General features: G+C 39.8%; 1 protein-coding gene across 3 annotated transcripts in view; it reads right to left on the bottom strand.

Moving 5' to 3' along the window:
• The window catches only part of LOC121950658 (alpha-1,3-mannosyl-glycoprotein 4-beta-N-acetylglucosaminyltransferase C-like), a 130,906-nt gene that overhangs the window by 49,309 nt on the left and 59,092 nt on the right, over positions 1 to 22,505 (bottom strand). The window contains exon 4 of one of the 3 annotated variants that reach the window (XM_088080198.1): positions 14,024 to 14,107. The exons of the other annotated variants lie outside the window; for them this stretch is intronic. The gene's annotated coding sequence lies outside the window, so the exon portion shown is untranslated. The remainder of the gene's footprint in view (positions 1 to 14,023; positions 14,108 to 22,505) is intronic. 3 annotated transcript variants of the gene reach the window in all.

Here is a 22,505-nt window from a genome sequence, read left to right as displayed (position 1 = left end):
GCCATCAAATAAAACCAGGCAGGACCAAACACACCAATGAGAAATGCAACAAAAAAAACGCTAAAAAACAACTGCTTTTTGTGGCCTTATCCCAGTGGAAAAGCAGCAGTGTTTCACAAAAAACACACATTTGGTAGCTCAACAGCTGCTTGTTGGTCTCAAACAGTGGACTGCAATGGTCTGCAGTTTGGCAGGCGTCTTGCCTAGGTGACAAGGTGTGAGGTTGTATAATCACTGGATTTGAGTACTTTAAGGAAGAGGGTGATGCAATTTGCCCCTGCAGCTAAGTCAGACCAAGCTGTGCTTGGTCAGATTGGGGCAATCTTGGTGAATTAGGATGTTAGTCAGATTATTTTAATTACACTAAAGTTGTAATCCACGGTTTGAAGAGTAAATTGACCAATATATTTTGGTGTGTCTGTTGACATCAGCAGCGCCTTAAGAACTGCTGCAGCTAAATTACTGCATCATGTTATTGGTATGTTTATATGTACACGGAAAATGAATGCAAACCCAACAGTTCCATACAAATAAATGCTTTTTGTCTTTTTTGTTGTTCAAAATAAATAAACAAACAAACAAATTTAAATGCAGCCACTGCTAAAAAGGTCTATAACAACAAGAGACAGCCTTAGCAAGTGCCCTGCCCTCTTGTCTCAGGAGAGCGTTGGATAATGTGGTGAGGTTCACCCTGAGGTGCAGAGGATCTCACTACAGGGCCAGATGACACTCGTGCAGGTCGACTCTTTCGGGCACAAAGCCCAGTTGACTTGTTCAGCAGAGCTAAGCCAGCAGCGACTGCCAGGGGGTTAGAGGTTAGAGTAAGCCGCTCTGGGCCACTGCAGCCCACTGACTCTGAACAGCAGGGTCAACTGTGGGGCTGCAGGACCCCTCTGCAAGATACAGCACTCACACAAAAACACATCAACTATACAAACATAACAAGAAAATGATAAAAAAAAAAAAAATAGGAAAACATCTTCATGAGGATTATGGTTGCCTCCAGCACGGAGAACAGGGTGGGATTTAATCTAAGTCATACAGCCTAAACATACAAGTAGATTTTCAGAAGCACAATGCAGCTGGGTGCTTGATGTGGCATGTGGCTATGGTATATCTGTCTGTCTGAGATCAGTTTTTCTCTGGAGGCGTGATGGGCTATTTCACAAATGAATGCTTTGTTTGTTAGAATCTTTTGTAATCAAAAGCAAATGCTCTTAGGGACTGTTTGTTGTTTATGAGAGGGGAGGGGAGATTGCAAAACAGCGGAGGCAATTCAAATAATTTTATAAGCATTTTGGAGGGAGTTATGTTTTTGATTTTACTTAGGAGAGGGACATTTAACTTGAATCTTTTGAAACCTGGAGCAACATGCCTTTTCTTGTGGTACTTTCAGATGCCTTTCACAAGTATTTAAACGTTTGAACCCTGAGCAGTTCAGTATGATTTCTTTCAAAAACATGAAAAAAAGGCAATGAGCAACTTGGTACGAAATGTAATGTAACTTGGTAAGAAAGATTTAGAAAATTATTTAAAAAAGATAGGGAAAATGTGTACTGAAATTTTGATAATTATAACCTTACGTATAACTATTATAATTAAACATTAAAAATTATGTTGGAAAATCAGTTTTCAATTTCCATTTCATTTCCGTGTTTGTTTTTATAGCCTTTTTCTCTTTCTTTCGTCATAGGTAATTTTCTTGAACCTAATGTTGTTTCTAATGTTTGGGTCATTTCTTCATACCTTGCCCATTGCTTTCTTCCCATGCCTTTGAAAGAAATCAAGCGAATTCTCTCGGGTTTCAAAGGTTTAAATTCTTTTATTTTTAATGTATTTTAAACACCGTCAGAGCCCTAAAGCCTGCAAGTGGGCTCAAGGGCACGTTTTCTTGAAAAATCTCCAAAATCGCACCATTTATAATGTTTGTTTTTGGTGAAGGAAAGGTAATGTATTTTCCCCCAGTCACTCAGGGAGGCTCAAGGGAAAAAACGTTTAAGACTCATTTAAGTTGTCTTCATTGGTTAGTCTGTCTTTGATTTCACTTGGTGGGCTTATTGTTAGGAAGATTATGTTTTTCGGTTCTTGGGTTTCAATTCACTGTGTTTTTTCCCCTTCTATGTTCCTGTGCTGCCTTTCTCTCATCTACCCAGCTACACAGCTGCCCTGCATCAGCCCCGTTAGTCCTTCCTGCTCCTCAGTCTCTCCCAGCCAATCAGCTCCCTGCCTGTTCTCCTGCCACATCACCTTATTCCCCTCACCTGCGCTCCTCAGCCCTTTTTCTCCAGCTGCACTTCATCCCCTCATCAGTCTAGCTTGTATTTAAGTCCTGCTTTTCAGTTCAGTCTTTGTTGGGTCCTTGATTTGTTCTTGTGATGTTCAGTTACTGTGTCCTTGGAGTAGAGAGTGATCTTTGTGAGTTCCTTTTGCCTGCTGTCTCCTGCATTTTGCTGTCTCATGACAATAATGCCTCTGCTGCGTTCACCTGCAAATATGTCCAAATTTAGAGATTGGCCACAGAATGATTAAAGGGACACAAACAAAATCAATGAAAAACCCAGAAGCTTGCTCACACCAAAGCCTCCCTCATTGTGCTGCCACACATATTCTGACTCTGTGGGAAACACTGCAGTTCCTTAGTTTTCTCGTTTTATCACTAGTAAAACTAACTGCGAAGATGTTGTTCAGTTACGTGTTGTAAATGAGAATCCATACAAACTGAAAAAAAGTTTTATCATCATTATTATTTCTATTATGGAACAAATGTGTGAGTTATTCATGAACATATGTGTGTGTTATACCCAGGCACTTAATCATCCTATGACTGTAGCAGAAACACTGTCAACATGCATGTAATTTTCATATCAGCGCAGCCACTGGAAAAATACATTATAAAATCTAGACCAAACACATGTTTCCCAACATATTAATGAAGCCCCACTTGTCAAGCGAGACAGCGGCGCTATACTGATGCATCTCTTTAGCCCCGAGCCTGCTAACAGCAGTGTCAATTTCTTGACTGAGTCCCTCAAGGCTGCCGGTACAAAAGACACTTCACTTTGAGGAGCGGAGGGGGTTACGGGGTGGAGGACTCCTCCCTCAATGCCGCCTCACCGCACGAAAAGATAATTGTCTCCTCCTTACCCAGAGAGATGGGTGTATTTCCATGACCTATACGCAGGACTCTTCCCCCTCTCCTGCGCAGCCTGAGATGTCACAGTGGTTTGCCATAATTACTTTTGCTGATAGAGGTGAGAGAGGACATTTGCATCAGATGAGGCTCGCAGTGGTTGGGTCTCTCCACTCGCCATATGCAGCTTTTAATGTCACCGTAATCTCTAAAGGTTAGCATTGGCAGCACCACTGTATATCTCCACAACTAGCTGAATCAGTGGTTTGGAAATAGGTTTGACATTGAGTTCGGGTAAGAACACACACAGTCACAAACACACACACCTGAAAACACAAAGAAAACACCCTTTAAGGGAGATGCTGTGCATCTTTGCTGTGTCTGCTTTTTTTGTACTTCTACACTAAGACTGGGCAAGATTGGCAGGGTCAGGCCATGATTTCTTAACACAGTGTCCCTCTCTTTAGAAACTCATTGGGCTGTAGAGATAAACATATCGAGTGTGTACTCCTTACACCTTTGTTGTCAGAGGAGGTGTTTGTATCTGCTGCCTACTGCTGTATTTGCCCAAAGATTTTTTTTAACCCAACATATGTGTTTTCACAGTCTGTTGTCATGCACTGCTAGTACATAGACTACCTACAAAAAGTAATGCACCACAATTTGTATATAACCATAACCATAAACATGAGCCAGGTATTCTACAATAGTAAAAGCCACCCAATTTAAAAAGCTGCGATCACGCAACAAATGTACTGACAGGAGTGAAGAAGGAAGTAGCTAAAAGACCGAAAGTCTGTGAAAGGAGGCAGGTTCGGCTGGTAGATTGGTAAAATAATACAGGACTTTTCTCCTGGAGACTGGTTTTATGAACCATGTGAAACCAACTGAACTTTGAGTTACTTTAAGGTACGTCATCACAAAATTCCTTTCCTTAACCGAACCTGTGCAACTTTACTTTAAGTATGCAACTTTATGTTGTGTATATAATGTCATCTGTGGGGTATAAATTCATCAGATATCATATGAATCCTTCTATAGGGATACACAGGTTTTCAACAGAACAACTCTAAACCTGGCTTATTATTTCTCCTTTTACCACTGCAAAAGCCTATGGCATTTTTCAGTTGGATTTTGGATTATTGCAGAAAATAAGATCTGTGGCAAACAGATGTTAATGATACTTACAGGTATTGTTCAGCAGCTTTTATGATTTTTTTTAAGCCTAAATGAAAATGCCAGAAGTTTAAAAAAAAAAAAACATACTTTAGGCAGTAAACTACTACACTACAAGGTAGATTTATTAGTCATACTCGAAACGCATGAGGTAGCTTTGCCACTGCGACGAAGCTGTGAAGCCGTATTTGGCGTGAAGACATTCTTTAGTCTTATTTAGCGACTAGTTAGTGAGTGCACATAGAAGCTTCAAAATTCACAAGTGGGGTATTTACTGACGTACTTTATGTTGGAGAAGAAAACGGGACTGTCTTTTAGTCTTGTGTTATCCGCAGACCTTATTTCAGACATTAAACCAGAAACTCATTAAAAAAAAACCATTGACTTCATGGAACCAAGAGTGTTAATATAATAACTTAATTCCAGGTTTTAGAGCTCATTTCTGGGGCACTCTTTGTAGGCTATTTAAAAACGATGCCAGTGTGAGAGAAAAGGAATCGTATGCTGAATGTTACTAATTATCTGATGTGCATACAATAATACTGGTGCAGTGAATATTTTCACTTCCAAAACAATTCTGCTTTAATGTGTTTTATGTTATTTGATGTATTATTCTTCAAAAAGGCAGGTTGTCCTTTTCCTTAAAAAGACAAATATACTGATTCAATATGATGGAGTACATTGATTCTAAGGAACAAAACATTTACTTAGTGCAACCCTTAAAAAATTTAGGGGAGCCTCCTGAGTACCAGCAGGACTCATTCTCATTCAAATATGTTGAAATGTGAGTTCAAGGGTTCCCTTAAAAAATGACCACACCATTGTGTCAACAGATGTAAAGATATATCACCAGCATGTTTGTTTCACAAGGCTAACCAAGAAAAGTGCATTTAATGCATAAGACAGGGACCATGATGGGTAGACTTAAAAGGCACTCACCAGTATTTTATTGTATTTGAGTAATGGCCTCCAACAAATGCTTCAATGTTTAATATTCAGCATGATAATTAAGATTATGCAGACACAAAACATAATTGTGCTGGCTTGGCTGATTTCAAAATAAGACTTTTTGTTATGTTCACAGTTGCACAAGTGTACAGTGTATCAATATATTCATGCTTAATCAAAAGTGGAAAGAAAGAAGCACTTACAAACCTCAGAAGGCTGGAATTTAGATATGTCCTTGGACTTATTTAACAGTTGCACACTGATGCTGCAGAGGTGTGCAGTCAAGAAAGCCTGCATCTCTCTGTCTTTGTGCCATCGTCTTTATTCCTCCCAATCTCCCACTCTGAGAACGATTCTGCCTTCCATCGTCTTTAAATCCCACACCTCCCAGAGCATACGCGTCTGTTCATCACACTTTGTCCATTCTCCTCTTCTCTTTTTTTTTTTTGTTTCTGGGATTCTGGTGACATTTTCAAAGTGCCAGATCTTTGCCTTGAGACATTGTGCATGTGCCCACACCTCTACGCCCCCAAAAACACACACACATACATACACATAGAAAGCAGAATCACGCTCTCCCCGCCTGGAGCCAGGCCCCTCTGTGCTCATCTACCTCAGAGAAGCTGGAGCTTGGCATAGAGAGGAGGCTCTGGTGGATTCTGTGCTCCGCCTGCCAATGCTGCTCTTTTGATCTGCAGCCAGCTGATGACAGATCTACATTAAGCTCATAGTCTTCTCTCTTTCGCTCTGCTTCTCCTCTCCTATTCCCTGACACTGGGGCAAAATGTTACTGTAAGTCCACGAGCATTGGTGGAAATCGACATCCCGTGGGGTTGGTGCTGCAAGTCTCCTCTCACACCAAAATGGGAGGAATGTAGAATGCTGAGTGGGTTTCCAGCTTGCAGAAAAAATACTATGTGGGTGTGAGCCAAAGATAGTGCCATATCAACAATCCAGGGGGAAGCTTTACACATCTCTGATGTGTACCTCCAAGTTTTGAAGGAGCCTTTAATATTCTCACACTCTGAGATATTATATTTTTGTTTTTTAGTGATGCAGAATATTTTTTGTTGTACCCACTTGCTGTAAACTTTTTTCTTCTAGTTCTCTTAAAGTGATGAATTTTGTAAAATGATCTTACATAACCATGTTTTAAGAAAATGGCATCTGTTCTAGTTGAGAGAAAGTGAGGAAAAGTAAAAATGTGGTGTTCAGATTTCAAAGGTCTTTAAATAGAGAGCCCCCGAGCATTTTCAATGAGAGGCAAATGGACAGGCAGAGCGACAAGCGAGCAAAACCTCATGAAACTGACACTGTTGTGCTTGTCTCAGGTAAACGCCTGCCCACTGACAGAGTGAAATTGTCCCTTTTCTCCACAACGCGCAGTGCAAATCAGTGGATGAGAGACTAGTCGTCATTGTTTACGAGTTTCCGTGAAAAATGTGCTTTTTCTAGACAGTTATCGCAACATTAACAGGAGAACTTGCGTGTGGCAGAGCAATGCTGCAAGACTGGATGTGTCAGATAACGTTACATATAGTCTTAACTTAAGCTGTGCTGCAAAGTTACAACTGTTAATTTTACTAAATTTAGCTGTCAACAATAACAGTCTGTGGTTGGCATTAAAGACTGACTGCCACTATGAGTACATATACATGCACAAATAAGCTACGCTCATAGCTCAATTAGGCCATTTGATGAGATTACTGCTCTTCCAGCATTTAAGCACCGACGGAGAATCGGTTTATTGATGTAAGCATGTCCGATTCCACCACAGTAGGTGGTGATATTTCCCCTTTCAGTAAGTTGTTTCTCATCGTTCTTCTAGTTGACCTTTTACATCAAATACCATCCAAGCGGTTACGCAGGTGTCGCTTACTTGTGAAAAGACTGAGACTGCAGTTTGCATTTCTATCTATACTATTTATACTACTTTGTCTATGATGGATTTCTCACTGTGTGATTGCTGAACGTGGGTGATAAGTCTAGACAGAAACCCTTAGTCTGTTGATCTGAGTCACTGACCCCAAAAACTGACAGTAAGGGTTAATGTATCACACTGACAGCAAGTAATATTTTATAAAACTCTTTTTTTCCCTTCAAATCTTAAGATTTGGATCCAATTTTGGTTTGCCGTGATGAGTTCCATAGACAAAGCTGCCAAACCACAGAGCATATTGTATTGTAAGCCAGACATCCCCCTGCTGCAGTTCAAAATTAATTAGAAAATGAAAAGCTTTACAAAAAGTCAATCTGACAAATCTTGTTCTGTGACTGAAGTTTGGGAAAAATGTAAAAATGCGTTGGCAATTAAAGATGCATAAAAAGTTAAGAGATCTGTCAAGGTAGCGTCATTTCAGGTGATGGAAAAATGCTTCCATTAACTAGCATCTTGTAAAAATCCTCATAGAATATATATATACACACATACATATATATTGCTCTGAAGTGTGAAAAACAGATATTCTGCTCAGGCGGCTTTCTCACTCCCTCAAATTACTTCAAAAGAAATAGTTTGAGTTCCTCGCAAAGCAGAAATTGTGTTCAGTTACCATAATGTTTGCATTACGATGCATTAGAGTTAATATTTAATAATTAATTAATTTCTGGTTTTGATGGTCCAGTCTGGTTTACAAGCTTAAACCAGTTTGATTTATGAAAACCAGCTGAAGTGGCATTTGTTATTATTTGTTATTATGTCCGTCATAGAGTTCTGGTCAATTTTATAAGTAACTTATGTCAGCGAGCTAATTTAGCTCATATCGCATTCGTAATAAACAATATGACAGCGTGAACTTACTAATGGAGCAACTGCTCACACTAGTTGTGTGTAACTTACTGCCAAGCAGGGGTGGCCGGTGTTGGCAACTTGAGAGAGCTCAGATTTGAGCAGAGGAGGGATGGGGTAGAGCAGTGCATGCCATGTTCGTTTTGGGGTTATAACAGGAGACAAATAGAGTAAAACTGTGCCAATTTGACAATATTTTGGATTTGAAAGATACCTTTTTTTACTGGCTACAAGTACTGCTGTTGTGAGATGAAACTTTGTTGGACGCTATGTTTCAATTTGTACCGCTTTGAAAGTGCTGCTGTGGAAGAGGACCGGTTGATTCATGAGTTTTAAATGCAGAATTATTCATACAAAACCTCCTTTTTTTCACCACAAAAACCAAAACACAGTGCCAGCTGGCTGGAGGGAGATCCCCAGGAACCTGGAAGTTTCTGCTAAGGTAAATGGCCATTGCCATAAACAAGCTAGGCTAACATTACTTGTTATTGGATATGTTGTAGGTAATTTCCAGTAGACATGACAATATAAAGTATGTTTCTTGATTTAAAAAATAACAATACAAACATAGCAAGATAGCTTTTTAAAGTGTTTTTTTAATCTCCAGTCAGATCTTGAGCACACAGCTGATACCTACGTGGTTTGTTTACATTATGTAGCATTTTCACATTAATGCATTCAGTGTGGACAGAGAGCTAGTTAGAGATAGTTAGACACTCACTTTGCGTTGGGACACAGTGTCATTATGGTCCACTCAGGATGGACTGCTGAATCATGTGGGACACCTGGTAAAATTTGGTAAACCCTTCTGGTCCATTGTTTGGCTTAAAATCAAACCAGTTTGATTTTTTTTCACATGCCCAACCCCATGATGCATTTATGCAACTACTACGTGCAGGTGAAAAATTGCACACTATGGCAGAGAGTGAGAGTAATTACATGGGATGCATGGCTAACAGCTGCTGATGAACGAGCAGTGACGGGCGGTGATGGAGCCTCACCATTAGAAAAACACAACCAGCTGTTATTTCCAAAGGGGATCATCTGCTTATTACTGCGATATCCAGCAGGAATAGCTCACTATTGCATTATTCAGCATGGCAGGCAGCTTTACGAGAGGTGCAATCTTGTGCTGATGGGTGAAAACACTGTCTTTTTCTGTTTTAGCCACTGCTGTTTTCAATCATTTTGTTTTTCAGAAGCTGTGATTGAGAGTATAATTTTAAAGAGGGACAAACAGCGGATAGCGTTTGGGTTGGGGCTCACCGTATTGTTTGTGTTTGTCATTACAAAGCTGTCCTTTGATTTAGTGGGGCAGTGGCTCTGTGTGAGCTGTAAATTGGCAATCAGCCTGTCACATTACCATTCAAATGGTCACTGTAAAGCTCCTGTGAGGAGGTCATGGCCCGTCTCAGTGGAGGAGAGAACGCTATTATGTTACACTCTTAAAGATCATTTACAGTTTTTCTTGTGGGGAATATAATAGTGCTCACACACCATGTGATTTCAGTGGTATCTGTGTGTTTAATCCATTTCAATGCAGCACAGATGTAGATATTTATTATAGTTTTCTTTTGCAACAATACCTCAGGGGAAACGGGTGAAAATGAGACAGAACAAATGTGAGCACACAACACAAGAATCAGAGTGCATGTGGGCCGATAGCAAGAGGGAGAGAGGATGACGGCAGCTACATGCCTCATACAGAACTCATATAACTCAGCCTCTGCATTAAGTGGCTGCACAGCTGTCAGGAACTAGCATACATTATCGCTGCATCTATCATGAAGTATCTTACAAATGTCAGCTCAGATGAAAGCACGCCTTTCTTTCAAGCTCTCTGTGATGGCAGTGCTTCACAATATAACAGTCGTGTATTTAGGAAAATGTCAAAGTGTCTGGAAATTACTAATTTTACTCTTATCAACCATTTCCACTGATAAGATTTACCCTGGCTTTGAACAGATTCACTGTGTACTAAAGGAAAAGTTCACAGCAAATATTAATATCGAGTAATATTTATCAATGTAGATATTTTTGGTGTGTTGGAGTGTTGGACATATCAGTAAAAGAGATGTCTGCCTTCTCCTTAATATAACTTGCGTTTTTTTCCAAACAAAACTGACTGTTGTCATTCCCTACTCGTCAAAAACCTTTGCGTGGTCTGTTATTTCAGCATCAGACACTGAAGCCAAAAGGCACCTTTTGCAGTGATATGATACGCAGCCGTGTGGCGCCAGTTTATAACGCAGACGGTAACAACAAAACAAAATGAGCTGGAATGTCCATATAGGGCTGTCGGGGGATGGGTAACCCTCCCAGTATTTTCACCCAGGAGGCCGCTGTTCATTTCCTGTATGAATTTTGAGCCTAAGCATGATTTTTCTAAACCTGACCACATGCTTTTATTGCACAAGGAAATTAACATAATTGTGTTAGGTGTGTATAGGTGTTTTACCTCTGTAAATTTATTTTAAAAAAGACTGTATGCATGTAATGAGCAGAAACTGTACATTTTCTGTAAAAACAGAATGCGTGAAATAGGCGTAAACTGAAATTGAGTCCAAAACAGACACAAGGGAGTACGTAGAGCATCATATGTACACGTGATCCACTGACCAAGGGGTGATGACAAGTTGGGACAAGATGACCGCAATGTCCCTCTCCAGAAATCATGCTAGTGGCGCCAGCTTAGCTAGATCTACTGAGCTAGCTGTTTCAGCTCAGCAGAGGAAGATGCCATTAATGTTTTTTTCTTGTGCTGTAAGGAGCAACAAGGTCTGTGGATTTTCTTGCGTAACCGGGTCATGATTTCTGTGAAACGACATTGCTGTTGAGTTTATCAAATGTATTTCTTTGTTGCTTTGATCATTGGAGAGAAAGCAGACATCTCTACAGCCGATATCTAAAATAATCAGCAACTCACACCTAAACAATTTAAATTGATACATTGCACTACAAAGAAAGAGGCAAAATATGCACTTATGATTTTGGGGTCCCTTAAAAAATGTGTTAATTGATCAGTTTTACTGAAGGTCTTATAAATTTTATAGATGTCACTGTCAGCTGCTCTACACAAAGTATTTGCACTTCCACTCCCAGTTTCAGGGACGTGTTATCAGTTTCTAGATGCCTTTCTTTGTGACGAGCATGTGTTAATTTCCTGCCCTCATACAGTCGCATGCACTGTATGCCATATTCTGTCAAACCCAGCTCCTCGAGGCTCCCCTGATTTGAAATCTAAGCACACAGTCTCGCTCTGAGCCATGCTGTCCTGTAGAAGAAACAGCTGTTTGCATGAATCTTTAATGTATGCCCACATTGGCACGCCACTGAAGCAGATGAGAACGAGGAGGATCACCTCGATCCCTGATTTAAGCTGTTTCAAGTCCCTGCTGTTTCAGAATGTCAAACGTCTCATTCACTGGAGTGCACCACTTAAAAATGTTATAGGTTAGAAAAACGCCAACAGCTACAGCAGTTTAGCCAACTTCGGTTGACAATGCCTCTATCAGCATGGAACTTTGGGGAGAATATAAAGAAGTCAAACACAGAAACTGCTTTTCAAAATGTTGAAACAAAAGGAACAAAACTTTCTCTTTACTTCTACATATAAAAATGATAAAGGGTGATAAAGCTCAAATTAATTTCACAATATTAGTAGTATACAGATTTGTTTCTGATATTAATATGTGTAGTATGACCAGTACTGTCACCTGTTCATTTAAAATACTGGGCCGCTGTCATTCTTTACATCAAACAAAAGTCTTGAGAAATGAAACAAAAATATGCAATTACTGATTCTCTTTGTCCTTTTTTTTCCACCAAATGCACATATTTGCATTTTGCCACTTTTTATCATTTCATGATTTATGACTGCTCATTTCATCAGCCTCAAATTCTGTCAATCTGAGCAGTGCTCAAACATTATTCCAACCTGGTCAGTACCAAGTTTGAAAGACAAACTGAATAAGTAACAGATTTAAAAAAAAAAAAAGAGATGGCCGTCATGACAGTTTTCACTGTTCTCCGTGATTCTTTCTAATGTCTACTAACTTGACTGCTGTGCCAAAAAAGAGGTGCAAATTTGCCCCCCAATTTGTCCAGGGTTTCCCTCACAACACAACCATAGCTCAAGCGGATAAATTGCTATGACTACTGTGTAGTGGTGTCAAAATTTGAATTTATTGATACAAAGCGATTCTGTTTTTTTCCTCTTACTAACAGTAAGTTGACGCACACAAACACTGCTACAGTGCCCTCTATAGCTCCAGCTCCTCTCACTTGCTTTCACTTCTCAATTTAATTCAGTTTAGTTCAAAAGGGCATAATTGTCACCAACACTTTCTCATCCCAAGTTGTCAGATATTGTGACTTTGCAGTGGACTAGGTATCCTTCTGTATTGGGATGTCAACAAAAGCACATTGTGGGATGATGCTGAACATGGTTATGTTTGGGCAACACAAGCACATGGCAACCAATGTCAGGATGCCAACAATAGCACAAGCTGGCACGGATGGTTTGATTGAGTCAAAAGAGTCACATGGTAAGGTGTAGATTGACAACTTTGGAATAAGAAAACATATGCTTACATTGCCAAAGCGAGAGTGAAAATTGCATATACCATAAGAAGAGATCTTCTAGAAGGAAGAAATTTAATTTAAAAAAATGCCCTCGATTTCAGTTTTTCACCCTTGGTATTGAAGATGGTGTGAAAAATTCCTTTTCCATTAAAGGCAAGACACAGATATTAGTAGTTGTTAGTGGGTCTGTAATCCAGTGTGAATGAGGCTTTTGTTTTCAACTACAATTAGCTTGGAATCCATATATGTTTAGTAATTCTGAGTATTCATATATTAGTAAATCAATAACACAATATTATCATATCATCACAATACAACTCATTATATGGTAATAATCTGTTTAGCTGGCTCATTGGTGACTGGCAAAAACTATTTAATGCTTTAACCAAATAATAAAGATTAAAGTGTGATATTGTTGCGTTTATAATTTCAATGACAGAGGGTCACATACAGCTGCAGTGATAGCCAATATTTCAGAGCTACACCTTTAATAACACTGAGGTGATGAATTGACTTCACCTATGAGCTAAACCAATAATCAGAGAGGCTGGCTGAGCAAGTGAACGCTACAGCATATTGAAGTCAGACGCACACACACACACCCCCCACACACACACATTCTGCTGCTGTTTTGTTGGTGTGTTTTGTAGTCTTAATTTAGAAGGAAATTTAGAGGCCCCTCTTGGTTTCGCATCTCACCTAGAGTTAAGTATTTTCTTTCAGTGTCACCTTGTTCCAGCATTTTTGTATTATTTGTCTTCAAAAAGCACTTTGGTGCAATAAGCTAAAAAGTAAACACCATAAGCTGGATATGCTGCCCTGCACAGAAGAGCAATGCGGCTGTCAATATGGCTGCGGGTTTACAATTGTTGTGCTTGGCGACTGCTGTCTGTATTGCACAAGTGTGAAAAGCAATAACACCACCAAAGTGCAACTGTTGGCGGTCAATATTTTCTCTCCCTGATAAACCCTCTGGGCAGGAACGTTCCTTCATCTAGCCAACACAAACACAGCTTTGCAGTTTCAATCTGTCACAGTGTGTGAATATGGAGCCAGAAAGAAAAAAAAATAAAAATATAAACCCTTGTCTTGCCACTCTGCATTCTCAGTTTCACAGAGGAATCATCCAAATGTGAAGTTTAAGGATTGCCTGAGATAAAGTCGTACTCCTTGTCAGTGTCAACAGGGTTAAAAACGACTCCCAGTAAAACTAAATTAGGCTTCATGGCTGCTACGCTGCGACTTTGATTTGGTTTACCTTTTCTAATGTCACTCCTCTGCAGGAGGACGTTTTATGGAAAAGCAATCTGAGCCACTACTGTGAAAGAGGCACAAAAGTATAATTTAGCACAAAACACATTTTTTTTCTAAAGCAAAAAGAGTAAGAGAAAGATTACCTTTTAAAAGTCAGATGTGTTTGTGGGAGAAAGTCTGCAGGTTGACCTGAACGGGATACATGAACACGTCTGCCTCAGCTGTATCTGGGAAACAAAGAGAAGGCACATGCCAAGGTTAATCCCCAGCTTCGAGGCTCTTCAGTGTAACGTGATGATCACATATCATTTGCATGCATCAGTGTATCGAACTGTGAGTGATCCACGCAGCTCATATAGATGCAATCACAAGAGTGTGTGGGAAACGGAGCTTTGCAAAGTTTGTACACATACTGTGTTAACTTATAGCACCCACACTGCACTCACATTCACACAAACACAGTCAACAAGACTCCAATTCCCAGAGCAGCTGTGGACTCGGCAGACTTTGCTACCCCGTGGCTTACTTTTGAAGATGAATCTCCAGAGCCCCCTAGGAAAACAGCGCTTCGCCAGGGATGTCCAGGAACGTTAACTGTCGCCGTCTCTCTCCATACTCAGACACTGACGGCTGTGATGGGAAGGCGCGGCGCTCCCACACTGAGGCAGGGTAATTGGCTAGAGATGATGGGCCATAAACATGCATCACAGGGGCGGCGAAGCGCCAAGCAGACAGCTAACTAAGGCTCTCTTTTTTCTACTGCGTGGCTCTTGTTTGTCATACGCACATGAATGCAGCCACACTCACACGTTGCCTTCCCTGGATATTCACGCTCTTTGAACACATGGGCTGGCCCATTATTACAACAGAGCAGTGGTGGAAGAGGTATTCAGATTCTTTATTTTAGTAAAAGTACTCATTCCACATTGTAAAAATACTCTATTACAAGATTGAGTGCTGCATTGAAATTTTAAAAGTAAGTAAAAGTAAGTAAGTACAGTCAGGAAAAAGGACTTAAAGTATTACATGTAAAACAAACAAACAAAAAACAATTAGTGTAAAAAACCAAAAAACAAAAAAACAAAACTCAAACTTTATATCCCCCACCCAACAAACCCTTAAAAATTATTTAAAAATAATAGAAAAAAAATCACAAAAACTAAAACATATTTTGAAAATAATAAATAAATAATAATAAATAGCAAAATTTTCTTTTTTTTTTTAAGAAAAAGACTTGCTGTACATATATAAACTGTAATTTATGTCATATCAAATCATATTTTATACAGTCAGATAAATGTAGTGAAGTAAAAAGTACAATGAAATGTAGTGTAGTAAAAGAATAAAGTGACATGAAGAGAAAATACTCAAGTAAAGTACAAGTACCTAAAATTTGTACACTTCTTGAGTACATGTACTTGGTTACATTCCACCACTGCAACAGAAACAGAAAAACCCTGTCACCGCCGTCATACAATCCATCACCATAAAAACCACAGCGGCACACTATTCTCAGAGACCTTTCCACCATTTCCTTGGCATCATGACCATAACCCAGAGGATGCTCTCTCCTGCCATTATCATCCACTGATATATAATAGGCACTACCCATTTAAAATGCATCATCACCATAACAGATAGGATGCCCTCTCTCTCACCATTACTACCACCACACAGTGGTGGATAATAGGCTATCCGTTCCTGCAGTGCTATCGCCACGGTGCAGACTTTCCTTCCATTACCATAACTATTCTGTTATAATAAGCAAGGAGAGCCTTCCAGTCATGACCACAGCTCTCCGAGAGGAGGTCAGTCGTGTCAGACTGTTTTCTCACACGCTGGTAATTGGGAGAAATAAGGCTGGGCCAGGATATAGCATTGGAGCTTCCTTTTCTTCTCAGCGGTGTGCTGCGCGAGGCAGCATTTTTTGCTATGATCCAGTGGTGCCGCTGAGCCATTTGACGTGTTTAAAAAAGCACGGAAATGTATGAGATATGGGAAACAGTGCCAGTTAATTTGGCAAATGCAGCTGTTTGCACCATCTCATAATGTTCTATCATAATGGATTTTTCCTCAGATACAGTATGGCCTATTCTGCTTCTCTAATACCATGACATGGGATGAGGATTTCATCAATAAAATCCACTTCATTCATCTAAGCCTCTTTCTTTTTCTGGGTTTTCCAGATTTAGTTTGACAGGTCTTGCATGACCGCTTTTTTCAGAGACAAGCACCAACCTAAAGACCCCTTCACTCTCTCAGCAGACTGGAACTTGGAGGGGGAGAGTCAAACCAATGGCAGTGAGTGGGAGGGACAAGGGGGGTCCAGGCAATGCGCTCATTATTCAGGAAGACACTCGAGGCCACAGGAAATAGCACACTTCATTTTTCTTGTCAAACTCTGGCTGGCTTAATGGCGTGTTCACAGCAAGTGGTGAGACAAAGGGATGGCGTGGTCTGGGCTGAGACGTGGAAGGAGTGCTTATCGAGATGGAGGCCGTCATCGCAACGACGGCTACCCTACATTCTTCTCAGAAGGTAGACCACCTGAGATGCCTAAGCTGCTGAATGTGTGCAAATAAATATGTCTCATCTTTCAGAGAGTGAGTATAGTAGGGCTAGCTTTCAAAGAGTAAAATGAAATATGGTCTCAATTATACTTTAACTGTAGAGAGGCACAGATGTTCCTATTGTTCCTCCCATTCCACATCCTCCTAAACCTTCCCTCATTATTGCCTTCATTACCAGTGCCATCGATATGGCAGGCAGCTGCCAGAAAACCTGGATGTATCCACAGCTCATCATCCAAACACCAATTAATCATCCGCCCAGTAATTACACACCTTCCACCATACCTTCTATTGATTTCAAACACTGTGACACTTTTTCTATTTCATTTGCACACCAAGAGCTCCCTGTGACTGAGACTATAGCAAGGTGCAGGCCATGCAAAGCAATCTCCTCCTGCTCTATATATCCGCTGGACTGGAACTGTGTTTTGATCAGAAAGATGATGGGGCAAGTGCTTTGGTACAGCTTCACGTCAGCGCGAAGCCTCATTCCATTGCATTCCAATCTCCAGGCATGGCAGCGGGCTGTGGTGTCAGACAGCCTCTTTTGTGCAACTCCTAATTGGGGTAATTTATTGTCCTAACAGGCAGAGCAGCTGTGGCTTTACAGCGTAGCACCAATTAAATCCAGATGCCGGAATGAAAAGATGGGGCTGAACGTGACTTGGGGACCAATCACTAATATTAACTCAGATCTCGGCAAGATGAATGTGACAAGCTGCGATGAGAGATTCTTCTCACCACATCGCTGTGCCACTGATATTGGAAATATGCAATTTTGATGAGGATTCATGGAAACAGTCACGACCAGATCGCCGGCAGACGTTCTGCATCATTTCTAATAATGGATGCAATTATCTGCCAGATTAAACATTGAAACAAAAATTTGCGGGGACACCTGACATCCTGGTGCGAAGGCTGCGACTGCAATGCAATCTACTATTAACCCTTTGAAACCTGGCTTGATTTCTTTCAAAAACAGAGACAATAACCATTAAATTAGTAAATAAATAAATAAAAAAAGAACCCCTCCCACACATACATACACACACACACACACACTAAAAAAACAAAAGCAAACAAAACATGAAAAAAGCAAACAATAAAAGAACATAAAATGACTTGGAAAAATTGCATAAAAATCTAATAATTTTAAACCATAATTTCAAATATGTTAAGTATAATTAAGTTTAGTTTAGCTTTTTTGCACATACACATATAGAATATACAGAAAAGAAAATTTAAACACTGTGCATGAGAGGTTAGAAGCCAAAAATGGCCTATGGAGGTGCCTCCCCCATTAAATAGGTAAATATATTCAACAACATGTTTCATACACCTTTGGTTCCCAACATGGCGGTCCCGGTCTCACTATGGGTCGCCAAAGCTTCCCAGGGGGTCGTGAGGCCTTCTTGATTTTAAGGAGTGTTAAAAAAAATAATAAATAAACTGTAGGCCTATCTCAGCATCTCATTAATTTCCATGAACTAACTAAATGTAACTGTATTTTTTTTTTTTAAAAAAAAGTTTAGATTAGATTAGATGTTCAAGATGTACTTTTTTTTTATCTTGCAACACAAGCTGTACTCACAGAGCCTTCACTCTGCTAAACAGTCTTGTCCTGTCATAGAAAAGATGGCCAAGAAAAAGGAATTTCTTAAAAAAGAAGCCTTTAAAGAATGTATGATTGTAGGTTTATAGAATCCTATAAAAGGTTTCAACAAATATCAGGAAAACTCACCTCTGAAGCAATATTCACAGGAAATAATCAGCGCAAAATGTGTCATGATTGCTAATGTAACACAAACTTTGTGCAGTCAGGCTTTTGGGTTAATTGTACAGTTTATCATATGAAATATCCCTAAAATAAGCCATCAGTTTACTCAATGATAGTAAAGAAATCCCTTAAGAAAAACAGTTGTGAACCACTGTACATGGTCCAGCCAAAACACTGTTTTACCAGTCTTTCTTTTTGTCCTTCTGAAACTACTTATTACTTGCAATTTGTGAGACATTTTTAGGTTGCTCATTGTGTTTTACCATGTTTTTGAAAGAAATGCCATCAATTTGCTCATGGTTCGAAGGTTTAAATACTTGTAAAAAGGATGTGAAAGCAGCACAACAAAAGCGACGTTGCTTCAGGTTTCAAAGGGTTAAGCTACTGGACTCTAATCTTGTTCTAGTTTCACTGTTGTTTAAGAAGTTTTTCCCCACAAAATGGCTCTGACAGAGGATCAGGTGAATATGAGCACAAGATCTGGGGAATATGGGTAACAACTAAGAAAAATCAGGTCGCTGTGAAGATTTCTCCAGGGCCAGGCTAACCCCGCCATACTGTGCTTGGCCCGCCTGCCTCTTCAGTCCGAGCTCTTTAGACGAAGAGCCCCGGGGACAGACACAAATGTGAGTAACACAGAGGATAGAGGCAGCACGAGGTCACCACCTCAGAGCCGCAGCTCACAGAGAAAGCGTAGATACACAGCGACTCCTTTGGCTTAAGATTCAAAGGGAAAAGAGAGGGAGTAATGAGGCAACCCTGGCGAGGTTCTCTCCTTTTTTGTTCATTTGTCTTCTGTGTGAAGTTTTAATGAAGTGTTTGTCCGCTCTGCCACTATTTACTCTAAATGGAGGGTGTTTGTTGATGTAATGTGCACCGCCCGCGACAAGTTAAACATCTTAATGACTTATATATTGTTGTAATTTTTTTCTCATGCCTCGACATGCTGCTCTGGATCTCACTGTTTCTATTTCATTTTAATTCAGTAAGTGCTGTTAATGTGGAGCAACTGAAAGAGTTGCAGGGAATACTGAAGAGTAGTTGATTCTGTTGCTGCTGCTTCAACACAGAAATATGAAGATTACACTAAATCTGTATAAAAATCTGAACAAGCCATAAAACTAACTGAAGTGAAACAACCTTATTGGTATTTATTTGCATGAACCTGAAGACCAAAACCTCACCTGCTTGTTAATGTAACTAACTGCAGTAAGAAACTGTTAACCTTTCATACTAACAGCTACACCAAAACAAATTAATATGTTTGCCAAAATATTCACCTATATTAGTTTGGCAAATGGATGAGTTTGATAACTGTCATGATGCTGGATTTTTTTTTCCTCAATATTCTGTTGTCTTTTGGACTTTGTTTTAGGGTTTTCTGTTTGTTTTTCCTTGTTTCACGTATTCACTCGGTCAGTCTCCTCCCTGACTTATTTTGTACTTCTCATGTGTCTTGTGTTAGTTTCTGCATTTCCACCTCTTTTCTGTCACACCTGTATTATATCAGCCTTGTTTGTCCTTCCTGCTCCTCAGTTTCTCCCAGACAATCAGCTCCCTACCTGCTCTTCTGCCTCATCACCTTATTCCCCTCACCTGAGCTTCTCCCCCCTTTTTCTCCAGCTGCACTTCATCACCTCGTCAGTCTACTTTGTATTTAAGTCCTGGTTTTCAGTTCAGTCTTTGCTGGCTTCTTGATCTGATTGCGTGATGTTCAGTTGCTCTTTCCTTGACATTAAGGGTGATCTTGATCTTGCTCTTTAAATTCCTATTGCCTGCCATCTTCTGTATTTGGGTCTACCGGCTCTGAATCCCATGACAATAATAATCCATTTTTAAGACAAAGATGCTCACGGTTGTACATGTAAGAAAAAATGCAGAAACAATGTAGACAAGAACTTGTGAACAGACCTAACATTTTAAACCTTAGATTATTCCAAATAATCACAAAATGATATTACACAACTTATATATAAATACACACACACATATATATATATATCCTTATATTGCTTGGTCAGTGGTACTGTGTGGCCCTGAGTGCCAGTGCATAAAAAAGCATCAAAGTAAAGCTTATTTTTAATCAAAAAAAGTGCCAGGGGGCAATGCCTCGGATCCCCCAACAGAAGTTAACCCCTGAATATTCTCAAATCCTACAAACACTAAACTACGTACACCTGATATTTTGCATGTTGGTCTTGTGTTGATATTGTAGGATTGACTATCGGTGCTTGATGTCATTTTTGATGAAGAATCATCACTAATGTGGATATAATGACTAAGTGAGTAAAGGAAAATAATAGGAAATCTAAAACACTCTGGCAAATTCATCATTTTACTGTTATGCAGCCTTAAAGCCAGGAAAAGACAAAACTAACAATACAACAATAGCCAAACTCTAAGGCGATACTAATATCATGATGGATACAATAATGATAACTTTCCCGGCCCTAATATATAAATATATATACATATTCTCACAGCCACCACTAAAAGTCCTCAATAGTGTTTACAAAATGTGCAAGTTTTAAGTAAAATGCTTAAATATGGAACATGAACTAAACTAATTTTGCTGATAATGGATTTATTCAGTGTAACATTTACAAAAAATACACTGAGCCATGCTCAGAATTGGTTAAGCCAGATTACACTAAACGCAAAAACATGGAAGAATGACATTGAATAAAAAAACATTTAAAATCCCAGCTCACACTCCAAAAGCCCCTCTCTGTTTTAATACATAATTGAATTACTTTTACTGATAATGCACTCTGACTGTGATCAGTGATCATGTGTTTCACCCCCAATTTAGCAAGTCCAACATTACAAGTGATATTACACGACAACAATCCAAGTATCCGAGAATATATTCAAGAAACATTATCTTCTGCTAGTCCCATGGCACTGAATCTTTATACAATATATATAGAGAAGAGGCAGAGAAAGGTTGTGTGATGAGAGTTTGACACGACAGCTGTAGGATGCTTGGCACCAGTGAAGCACGCAACACCTTGCTCGAATGAACCCTCCTCTTGAGATGAAAGATGGAAGGAGTTCATGGACTTGTACGTCTCTGTAGCACCTTCCTCTATTAGAATTCACTCTCAGCACGGAGCCTCTCTGAATCCCATTACTTCCCTCGTCGTACAACTGACTTCAAGACAATATAAGACAATTCCTGAAGACAATAGAAAATACCTGTTTGCTGTAGCCTTGACAACTGTGGCTCTGCTCTTACTTTGCAGTAACCTCCCTCTCCCCCATCTCACTCTCTCCAAAACAGTCAAACTCTGTTTGAGAGCAAAGAGCCGTAAGCGGTCCGATTGGATAGCAGGAAACCTCTGTGCTTTAGGAGGATAAAGAGCTCTGACCCAATTAGCTGTCTTTGTTAAATAAAACTCCACTGGCCCTCATTTAAACTGCCACATACTCCCTTTCCCCTCCTCCCCTGCTTGTGTTTTTACAGTACAAAGTGATTACAGATTTAATTAGCTGAGGACCTTGCTTCAGGGAGACTCCTAAATCCATATTGATATTTCTGCAGAGTTTGGAGATAGAGGCCTCGGCTCTGTGATGATGACTTACGAGGGAGGCTGCAGAAAAATATAATGAAAAGATGATTTGCAACTTTTAGCTGGTCCTGTTTACTTTTTCCCCTGAGGCTAATCATTCTGTTGCAGGATGATGCTGAGAATTATGCAGAGAGCAAGGAGCTGATCAATGCTGTTTCATTGCTGGAGCCTCAGATGTAAACATGCCTGCTGTCAATACAGCAGCTTTTCTGGCTTTGACATGTGAGGACGTTCTAATACTAAGCTGCTTAAATGTATGAACTGTATGCTCACCTTAATTCCATATTTTTTAAAACCGGGCAACATGATGAGAATGGATAATGTTATTTAACAATCTCGATTGTTTTGGTGTGAGTTGCAGAGTGTTAGAGGTATCAGCTGTTGAGATGTTGGCTTTCTTGTGAATATAATGGAACTAGATGGCACATGCCCTTTATTGCTTAAAGCACCAAAAAAATCGATTTTTTAAAAACTCACCAGCAATGAGTCTTTTCAGAAGTTGTATATCACTTAAGATGATCCGCAGACCTTTTGGTAGAAAGTATCTTGTAGAAACAATTTTCTTTCTACAGAACTACACTCACCAGGGTTGGGTACCTACTTGGTCATTTCCAGAGTACCAAATTATGTTGGTACTACCAAGTATCAGTTTAAGTTAAATCCATTGGTGCCAAATGCTAGTATCTGAGAGTGCATCTGGGTGAAA

Source organism: Plectropomus leopardus, chromosome 7, assembly GCF_026936395.1.
Source record: "Plectropomus leopardus strain MGB_pleo_1.0 chromosome 7, ASM2693639v1, whole genome shotgun sequence".
Classification (NCBI taxonomy): domain Eukaryota; kingdom Metazoa; phylum Chordata; class Actinopteri; order Perciformes; family Serranidae; genus Plectropomus; species Plectropomus leopardus.
Note: the sequence above shows the minus strand (reverse complement) of the source record. Positions and strands in the feature narration are given on the sequence as shown.